Raw genomic sequence first — 11214 nt, 5'->3', positions numbered from 1 at the left:
TGCTGTATGGAAAGTGAATTTGCTCTGTAAATCTTCACCCAAATAAAATTTTAAAAAAAGCTGGAATTGGAGATACCATCTGACCAAGCAATGCCTTTACTAGTTATATATCCTAGCTAGATGAGAGCCATTACAGGAACAGATTTATGTACACCCATGTTCATCACAACACTATGTACAATAGCAAAAAGATGGAAACAATCTATGTGCCCATTGACAGAAGAGTGGATGACCAAACTATGATACATACACAAAATGGAATGCTATGCAGCACTGAAAAATAATGTGGAGTCTGCAAAACACTGCATAATATGGATGAACTTGGAGGACACTATGCTGAGCGAAATAAGTCAATCACAGAAGGACAAATATACTATTAGTTCATTGTTGTGGAGGGTCGAAGAAAAGTTTATATTTGGAGGGAAACTTTCTTTGTTGGTTGCCAGGGGTGGGAGGGGAGGGAAAGGAACACTGAAAAAAAAAAAAAAATGCATTGACCTGTGTCACTTTAGTTTGTGTATTTGGCTATATTTAAATTATATTTCAATAAGATGCATTAAAAAAATCAAACAATTTATTTCACTGGGCATATATACTGCAAAAGACCTCTTTAAAATGTTAAAGGACAAAGATGTTGCTTTGAAGACTCAGGTGCACCTGATTCAAGTGATGGCATTTTCCATAACCTCATACATATGAGAAAGCTGGACAATGAAAAAAGAAAGACTGAAGAAGAATTGATGCATTTGAATTGTGTGTGCTGAATTCAGAATACTGAAAATGCGATGGACTGACAGAAGAACAAACAAATCTGTCTTGGAGAAAGTACAGCCAGAATGCTCCTTAGCACTGAGATTGGCCAGACTTCATCTCAACTACTTTGGTCATGTTGTCAGAAGGGATCAGTTCCGGGAGAAGGATATCATGCTTGGTAAAGTAGAGGGTCAGCAAAAAAAGGTAAAGCCTCAACGAGATGGATCGACACAGTGGCTGCAACAATGGGCTCAAGCATAGCAACAATTGTGAGGATGGCAGAGGACCAAGCAGTGTTTCATTTTGTTGGACACAGGGTCAGTATGAGTCGGAACTGATTCCATGGCACCTAACAACAATATGCCTGTTCATCATCCTATGTAGCCCATTGTTTTCCTTTACTGATGTCTCCATTTGGGGGAAGGAGTGGGAAGAGACACCAAGCCCACTAAAAGATGGAGGAGATCGCAACCCAAAGCTATGTCCTCCCTGCCACCTGCTGTGGCCATGTTCAGTCCTACCTTCTAAGGAGGGTTGTGGGAGTCCACCAAGGAAAACAGTCCCTTGTCACTGGAGTGTTCACCAAAGGCTTTATGAAGGATGCAAATCCAAAAGGGATTTAGTTGGTTGGAAGTGAAGTGTTGTTGTTGTTGTTGTTATGTGCCGTTGAGTCGGATCCGACTCAAAGCGACCCCTCCTTGGGTTTCTGAGGTGGTATCACTACAGAAGTAGATTACCCAACCTTCCTTCTGAGGAGTGGCTGGTGGGTTTGAACTGTGAGCCTTCTGGTTAGCAGTCAAGTGCCTTAGGCACTATGCTACCAGAGCTCCTAGGGAGGTGAAGTAGTGGGGTAATAACCCAGGCAAAGAAAACTGCATGTTTCCAAGGCACAATCAAGGCATGAGGAAACAGGCATTTGCTATTGTGTTGTGATGTCATTTGGGAAGAAGAAAGCACCATTGTAAGGCTCCAGGCCACAGAGATACTAATGTAAGGAGTCTTCTCCTTTCTTGAAGGCAGTGCGAGCTAGCTGAGTGGGTGACATGAAAAAAACCATGTGGGAAGCCCAGAATAGGGGTAGAGCACAGAACAGAATTGGAAAAAAGGGGAGAACCTGCTTGAAAACTACCTCATCAGACTCGGTGTTAGCCAAAAATAAAGACAATAAATGGGAAATTAATGGAGAAGAAAGCAGAAATGGAGAATCTGTAGGTCTGCATAGATGGTTAGAGAATACATCTCTGATTTGATAATAAAAGTCAGTGAAAAAAATGCAATTTGCACATAATTTCTCAGGACTGAAAATGTCCTTATTCTGTTCTACGACATTACTCCAAAGACAAGTCATGTACAAGAAAAGAAAAAGGCAAAGCAGTTATTTTAATGGAAGGATCACCCTTCCTGGAAAATAACACACTTGATATTTGACCTTCAGGTTCTAAGGAGGGACCCGTTTTGCTGGTCTGCCATGCAGCACCTCCAACCAGGCCATCATGAGGAGCTACCTCTTCTTCTAGACCAGCCTGGCAGCACCCATCTGATCAGGACAAGGGCAGCCATCAGTCTATCAAGAACTTCCTCTCAGATTCCTTCTGAGGCAATGTGGAGGCCTACTCAGGGCCCTTCAGGGGTGTGGCAAGCTGACTCAGGAGGGTACGGAGGGGCTAAAGCTAAGCCACAAATCGACAAAGAGCTCATGTTCTGGTTACCTAGTGCTGCTCTGACAAGAATATACCACAAAGGGGATGCTTGAACAAACAGGAGGTTATTCTCCTACAGTTTGGGAGGCTAGAAGTCCGAGTTCAAAGTGCCAGGCTCTAGGGGCTGTGTGAAAACCCCTCAACCTTGGGCTTCAGCTCTGCCTCTTGCTCCTGGCCCACTGAAGCTAGAGGCATCTCTTCACTCAAGCAGCTACTGGCTGCTGAGGCTAACAAGCCCAAGGTCGACAAACGTTGTCCCAATGTTACCAAACCACACAGCAGGCCATTAACTCAAGTCCATTGAAAGCCCAAGGTCAGTAGAGCATGGCAGGCTGCTGAATAATGACACAGCTACATGCAGGGTTCAAGAGTGCCGTAAGCTACAGACTATTCCCAAAGCTGTTTCTTGTATACGGGAAGCTGACCACACACCAAAAGGCAGCTACTCAGCTGCTCACAGTAGATTCCACCATGGAGTTGATTATGAGTCTCATCATGGGGAATACTACATCCAGCTGGCCAGCCACTCAACCAGGCCCAGCCAAGTTGACGCACAAACGTAACCACCACAAGTCACCAGACTCCACACTTCACGTTGCCCTATACTAGGCAGTGGGAGCAAAGGATCTCTTGAAGCTGAGTCCTCCAGCATCTGGCCTACCAGTCCTTCATGTTGCAGATGAGGACACAACCAAGGGCAGAGAAGGGAGAGAGATGAGCAACATTTGGTCCAAAAGTGTTCCTTTAGCATATTCTGAGCACCACCGGACATTTTCTCTGTTTTTGCTCTAAGGGGTCTAAAATAATGTTTGTGCTGCAGTCAATATGACAGCTGAGGAAATGTCTCTTGGGGAGGGGGATGGAGCAAGCAGGAACAGTTGCTCTCATTTTTCTGTGAGCAGACCTAGAGGCGGGCTGTTTTGCTTCTTGCCCTTTTCCTCCTCATATACCCCACTTGTTTTCCTAAGTGCCTACTCGGCCGCTTCAACAGAGGTACCACAGACCTTGAAAGCTCTAGAGGGCCCCTGTGAGGTTGCACATTGGAGGCCAGATCCTTCTCTCCTCCGTTTGCCTGTGAGCCTTGGGCCCCCACCTCAGTTAAGTATTGGGGCCCTGGACTTGAAAGCTGCCATCCCTGTCTCCCTCCTGAGGCCCACATTCCAATCTGGAGAACTTAAGAATTTTTCAGCAATTAGAATAAATCAAGCAGATGTTCCATTTTGTATGTTTGCGATTACTTTATAATTAACTAATGGGCTTTGTAGCAGCCACTTTTATGTGCATCTAATGGCTACCTAATGAGATCGCCTACTCTGTGGCTACATTATGGCAGAGAGGAAGAGCTAATGAACTTGGGGGATGGATCGTGTCCCTTCTGGCAGCAGAAGATCCATATCTTCCGCTGCAGGGACCAGCAGAGGGCCTTGTGTGCCTGACATGCTCCCCAAATGCATGCCTGCTCCATCTAGTCATGAAGTGCATGGCAGCTCTGCTTGGCAAGATTCGTGCAAAGAGCTCTCTACATCATCTCATTTGAAGGAAAGGAAGCACAGCGAGGCTGAGTGACTTGCCTAAAGACCCAGAGTCATGGAAGGCAGAGTGGGGCTCAGTGTTGGCCTGTCAGAATGTGGAGCGTGCTAAGCACAGCAAAATGAATGTGAGTGTAACGCCTCTGAGCTGCCTTCTGCCCAGCCCCAGCCCTCAGAGGTCCCCTCTGAACTGGAGAGTGGGCCAGCGGCGGGCACAGTGTCCACTGCTGTCTGTTAATGAGATAAATATTAAATGAATCAATGCTTTAGGTGAATAATCAGGCAAGACCCGTGGAAAATGAGTTTTCAATAATTAGATTTTTCTAATGATTATAAATGCTCCTGTAATAGATTCCTTCCATGTTTGTTTGTTTCCAAACTAGTGCATCCCAGTAATGTATCAGACAGTGTTTCACAGGACTGGGCAGTGTTTGGTTCTGTTGTACGTAGGGTTGCTATGAGTCGGAGCCAACTCAACGGCACCTAACAACAACAACAACACAACAGTGCATCCCCGTGAGGATGTAAGGAAACAGAGCCACCAAAGCACCACCTTCCCTCCCCTGAGATCTGATCAGAGCAGCCCACTGACGGGGGTGGGCCGGGGGGGGGGCTCTCGCTCACTCTCTTTCCATCTGCCTCTCTCTGTTCTTTAGATCTCCCTCTCCCGATCTTCCTCTCCAGTTCTCTCTAGCTCTCTCTCTCTCTCTCTTTAAATCACTCTCTTTCTCTCTAGATGTCCCCTAACCCCCAGTTCTCTCTGGTGGTATGGTGGTTAAGTGCTCAACTGCTAACTGAAAGGTCAGTGGTTCAAACTCATCAGCCACTCCACAGAAGAAAGATGTGGCAGTCTGCTTCCATAAAGATTAAACCAAAAACTAAACCTATTGCCATCCAGTGGATTCCAACTCATAGCGACCCCCATTCTGTTTCCGAGGCGGTAAATCTTTACAGAAGTATATTGCCCCATCTTCCTTCTGCAGAGTGGTTGGTGGGTTTGAACCACCAACCTTCTGGTTAGCAGTCGAATGCCTTAGGCACTGCACCGCCATAAAGATTACAGCCTTGCAAACTATGGAGCAGTTCAACCCTGTCCTGCAGGGTCACTAGGAGTCAGAATAGACTCAGTGACAATGGGTTTAGGTATCTCTTTCTGTCTCTCTGAATCTTTCTCCTTCTTCAGTAAGGCCCTTCTAGTCCCAGCCTTGTGGTAATGAGGCCTACAGAATCAGAAGTCAAACTAAAAAAAAAAAAAAAATCCACTGCCATTGAGTCAATCCTGACTCATAGTGACTGAGATCGGGTCTCTAAGGCTGTAAATCTTTATGGAAGTAGATTGCCTCATCTTCCTCCTGTGGACTCAAACCACCAACCTTTTGCTTAGCAGCCCAATTCCTGAACCACAGCAATACCAGAGCTCCTAGTCAAACTATCTGGGTTCAAATCCCAATTCTGTCACTTACAAGCTGAGTGACCAAGGAGAATTTACTTTGTCTCTCTGAATCACACCATCCTTATACTTACTTCATAGGGCTCCTTCATTTATTCAGCAAATGTTTGAGAGCCTTCTCTGTGTCAGGCACTGCTCAAGGCTCTGGCTATAAAACAATGAACCCCAGGGGGAAATGGAAAACAAAGAAAAGAATAGGATAAAAACAAAAGCAAAGCAGAGACAAGGGCTAGAGGACAGCTATGCTCAGGGAACACCGGCTGCAGCTGCTTGGGCAGACTGAGAGTGCAGTCAGCAGAGAGGGCTGAGCTGTGAGAGGAAAGAAAGGGTTGGGTGCAGATCACTTCACTGAGTCCCTGGATCCAGCCATGCCTGAAGGAGTATCTACCCTCCTGGTCTTTGTATTCTTTGAGCCAACATACCTCTCCACCCACCCCACTTCTTTTCTTTCTTAAATCAGAATGCAAGTGGTTAAAAGCTTCTTATTTCTTTGTTTTTCTCCCTATGTAGAAGGTGATTATATTTCACCTTATGATCTCAAGCAGAAGTGACACTTTTGTGGAGGTGGGAGGAAGGATGTAAAGCTGAGTGATGAGCAAACATCTCTATCCCTTGAAGAGTCAGGTAAAGGAGGGCTGCCACCCTCAGACCCATGGAGGACTCTTCCTGCTTTGTGTGAGAGCTCTTCAGCCATTACTGTGCATCCGTGGACTCCTTTATTAATTGTTCCTGTGAGTCTAAAACCCAGGTCTTTTATTAAAATTACGAAACCATCAAGCAACCTGACAAAGAAAATAATGCTCTCATCACATCTGTGTTGTAACAATCCTTCACATGTTTCCTGAGCACTGTATTCATTCCTGTGCCTATTGAGCAGGCAGGAAGGACGTCAGAGTAGGTGATTAATGGGGTCCTGCCCAGCCTTCCACAGCAAGTGAAGGGGCTAGGAAAGGGAAAGCAAAGCCCCATCCTATGAGGAACAGATTACTAATAATTTCATTCCCTTTGGAGCAGCCATGATCATTAATCTATTGTGAGGAGTGTCGCAGCTCCCAGGAAGGAGGCAATCCCATCCCCCTAGCACCACACTGGAGAGGTGCCTCCATTCTTCAGTCTGCAAACTGGAACAGGGAGAGAATGTTCTATGAGAGTTAAAAATGTGGGGTGTGAACACCAAAATATCTGTCATTTTGCCCCTGGGTCTATGAAAGTAGAGTTTAGTGCCTTTATCTCCTCTTCAGAATATGAGGCCCCAAAGTCAAACAGCAGGGCTTATCTGTGCTTCTGCCAGGACTGCAGCCTTTCCTCTGCTGAGCTGGGAGCATGCAATCCTGGCTGGGACAGAGGACTCACTTCCACGTGCTCAAATCACATATGCTCACAATTCCATTAAAGATCCCATTATCAACACTTGTTGTGGGGCAGAGGGATGCTCGGAGGTGACTCAGGCAGGTTGCTAGCAGCCTAGAGAGAGAGGGGAGCAGGCAGGACACCCAAGACACACACAGCTATGCTAGGAGGCAGTCCAGTTGGAAACAACCTAAGCAGGTGTGCGTGGGCTGCACCGTAACCACCTCTAAGACACCTAGCATTGAAAAGACTGGACAGGGCAGTGTGGCAGTGTGGGGCTTTTTCTAGAGTTTCTCTAAGAAGGAGGAGGAGGAAGTGCTCTCTGGCTTCCCCTCTGCCACCTCTTCCTCCTTTCTGGAGCACAGTTCCTCTGCCTCAAAGCCCCAGCTCTTCCTATGGGTCAGGTACTTGTGAGGAAGGGCTACCAAGGATGCTTTCTTGGGATGAAATGGAGTCCCTAAGGACTTTAAGAATCTGAGTCCTGGGATCTTAGCACAAACACTTAGCAGCTCTCAGAGCAGGAAGTAATTAGCATTGAAAGTGTGATGGTTTCAGGAGTATCCCACCCAACCACGTGGGAGACCCTCCCCTGGCCAATTCCTCCCAGCTTGGAAGATCTGAGAGGTCCTACACTGGAGAGCGATGGCGACAGCTGAACTGTGGGCACCATTAATTGAGAGGGTAAACATCCCCTGCCTTTGTTCCTTCCAAACCAAAAACCAAACCAAACTCACTGCCCTGGAGTTGGATCTGACTCATAGCGACCCCTCCTTGGGTTTCTGAGGCGGTTATCACTATGGAAGTAGATTGCCCAATGTTTTTTGTAATCTAAATTGAATCTGGGAGCAGAGAAGTTCACAGGATTGACGTGAAAAACCAGCTGCATTTCAAAATTACACTGATCAGAATGACAATGGCACTGGAGGCTTTTGGCAGAGAATGGTGATCCTCCTACAAGCCTTTCTCCACCTTCATGCTCCCCCTTTGTGGAGGGGAGGGCTGCAGCAACTTCATAATGCTAAAAAGCCAAGACCTCAGCCACTGGCAACTAGGCCAAAGAGCCCAGGGAGACTATGAGATTGGAGTTTCTGCTTGCCCATGTGGAGGTCTCAGCATTCCTGCAGAGAGAAGAGCCCGGATCAATCAGCTGTGTCTCCAGGTAGGAGGGGGCAGTGCTGTGACTTCTGGAGAGCTACAAGATCTCACTGTCCTAAATCTTCCAGCCCCCTCTACTCCCCTCTGACATTCTTTGATCCAGAACCCAATACCCATGCCAAGGTTATGAAGGCGGGAGGGTGGGAGGTAGTGAGAGAAGGAACCTTGACAACTAGACAGCCCCTCATCAGCTGTGAGGCCTTATCTGAACCTCCGTCCCTTACAGAGTGAGAACATTCTCCTATTTCCATGACCCCCCAGTCTCCAGATCCAGCCTGCCAGCACCCCCAGGAGCCCTCATGCTGATAAGCACAGTAGGGTGTGGGACTGTGCCACCAGCATTCCAGAAATCATTCCTGGGCCTCAGTCAGCTTCCTTTCCTTCCTTAGACTATACAGGAAGATGACCCCCACACACTTCCTTATCTCTCCTTGAAATTAAGCAGTCCTGTCAATCTTAAATATATTTGCTCAGCCTGCAGAAAAGCTGGCCATTGCTTTTTAGATGTTAATCTAAATTAAATCTGCAAATGGAAAGAGAGCTTTCTGTGAGAGGAAGCCAGCCCTTCCAGCTGCTGGTCACCTGCTTGTGAGGGTTCAAGAGGGCTCCCTGTGAGTGGTGTGCCTTAAATGTATGTACCTGTGCTCATGTGTGAGCCCTGCTGACTGTAGTGCACACTAGGCAGAGAATGTGGGAGCTCTGGTAGCATAGTGGCTAAGGCACTTGACTGCTAACCAGAAGGCTGGCGGTTCAAACCCACCAGCCACTCCTCAGAAGGAAGGAAGATGGGGCAATCTATTTCTGTAGTGATACTGCCTCGGAAATCCAAGGAGGGGTCGCTATGAGTCGGGTCCGACTCGATGGCACAAAACAACAACAACACAACAGGCAGAGAGTGTAGGCAATGATTGCCCATCTACCACTGGGTGATGTCCCTGAGGTTCTAGAGGTCATGGTTTTAAAGCTGGTCTGTCCAGTGGTCTCAGACCCCCAACCCTGCCTAAAACTTTCTGCCTAGTCAAGCAGAGGTCTTATGGGACAGAAGCCAGAAGAGCCATGGCTATTCCTCTGAGGTGAATTAGGGCTCCCCGGAAGCCATGTTGCTCAAGAAAACTTCCTGACATCTCACGGAGGGTCTCACTTCTCTGGGTTAAGTCATTTGTTTATGGAAGATCCTTGTCAGAGTGTGAATCACCTGGGAGGCTGTACACTCACTAACTCACTACACTGGATTGAAGTGGGAGTATTCTGCCTGGGCCTCATTAGAAAGATCCAGAATGCTGAGCACTAGATAGGGATAGTGAGTAATTGGAAAAACAAAGTTCTTAAGAGTGTTATCCTGCTGAAAGTTACCAGATAAAGTACATGACACCTAGTTAAATTTGAATCTCTGATAATACACGAATACTTGTTTAATGTATGTCCCATGCAGTATTTAGGGCATAAAACAACAATGAACAGTTGCCATCAAGCTCACCCTGACTCACGGAAAGCCCCGTGTCTCCCAGTAGAGCTGCTCTCAGAGTTTTCAATGGCTGTGACCTTCTAGAAGCAGCTCCCCAGGCCTTTCTTCCAAGGAGGCTCTGGGTAGGTTCAAACCTCCAACCTTTCAATTAGCAGTTGAGCATCTAGTTGTGTCATCCATGGTTTCCTATTTGGGGCTCATGTATATTAAAATATTATTTGTTATTAATCTGAAATTCAAATTTCACTGGACGTTTTATATTTTTATTTGCTAAACGGGCAACCCTACCTACTGAAGGCTAGCTGTATCTTATATTAAAAAAAAAAAAAAGACCTTGCCTAACCTTCCTTCTGAAGAGTGGCTTGTGGGTTTGAAACACCAGCCTTTTGATTAGCAGTCAAATGCCTTGGGCACTATGCCACCAGAGCACCTAAAAATGACCTGTTGTTGTTATGTGCCATCATAGCGGCCCCTCCTTGGGTTTCTGAGGCAGTATCACTATGGAAGTAGATTGCCCCATCTTCCTTTGGAGGAGTGGCTGGTGGGTTTGAACCCCCAGCCTTCTGGTTAGCAGTCAAGTGCCTTAGGCAAGACCTAGCGAGCTATAATCTTAGTCAGTCAAGCTTTGAGACATACAAGCCCTTCCGCAAACGAGTTTACAAACTATCAATATCTGTTTAGTGATGTCTTCCCCTGAGCCTGTGAGCTACTTAGAGGCATAGCCACATCTCACTCATGCCTGTGTCCCCTACAGGGCCCAGTTCGTCCTTGAGCTGTGCAGGAAGTCGGGGCATCTCAGGTTTAGTTTCATTTCTGTTGGACACAGCTTCTCTAAGGCTCAGTTTCTTTACCTGCAAAATGGGATCACCAGTGTTTTCTCTGTGTATATCACTGTTGGTTGTCAGGTACAAATGATAATTTTCAGGAAAATATCCAGTAAATTAGGAAGTATTGTAAATCAAACATGATAACAGTAATCTCTTCATGTTCAAAATACTGTACTGAATTCCACTGAGCTAAAATATCTCATTTGGTCCCTTCTGCTTCTTCAGGAACAGCCCCACAGAGCAAAGCAAGGTCCACCCACAAGGTCACAGCTCCCTTATTACATATGAGATTCTGATCTGTGTTGCGGGGAGGGGCGACACAACAAAATTGTTATTTTCTTTAAGAAAACAATGATTGTAAGGATGGTGCAGGATCCAGCAGTGTTTTGTTTGGTTTTATATAGGATCACTATGAGTTGGATACAATTCAACGGCACCTAATAATAACAACACAGAAAATAAAGCTTTCAAGTGATGGCACTCGTTGTTGTTATTATGTGCCATCAAGTCAGACCTGACTCAGCGACCCCTCCTTGGGTTTTCAAGGTAGTATCTCTACAGAAGTAGTTACAAGATATAATTTAAGGAGCTCTGGTGGTATAGTGGGAGCTCTAGTGGCGTGGTGCCTAAGGGATTTGACCACTAACCAGAAGCTGGCATTTGACTGCTAACCAGGAAGCTGGTGGTTCAAACCCACCAACCACACCTGGGAAGCAAGATTGGTATCCGTAGAGATACTGCCTTGGAAACCCAAGGAGAGGTCGCTATGAGTCCAATTGATTCAACAGCTGTGAGGTTATTATTATTATTATTATTATTGGTGGTGGTATAGTAAGGAGCTGTGGTGGCATAGTGCCTAAGGCATCTCACTACTAACCAGAAGTTTGGTGGTTCAAACCTACCAGCTGCTCTGCAGAAAGAGGATGAGGCAATCCACTTCCGTAAAGACTTACTGCCTTGGAAACCTGTTGTTGTTGTTGTTGTT

This window comes from Orycteropus afer, unplaced genomic scaffold (genome assembly GCF_000298275.1).
Source record: "Orycteropus afer afer isolate SDZICR_OR568_19922 unplaced genomic scaffold, OryAfe1.0 scaffold00009, whole genome shotgun sequence".
NCBI classification, from domain to species: Eukaryota; Metazoa; Chordata; class Mammalia; order Tubulidentata; family Orycteropodidae; genus Orycteropus; species Orycteropus afer.
This window is presented reverse-complemented; position numbering follows the sequence as displayed.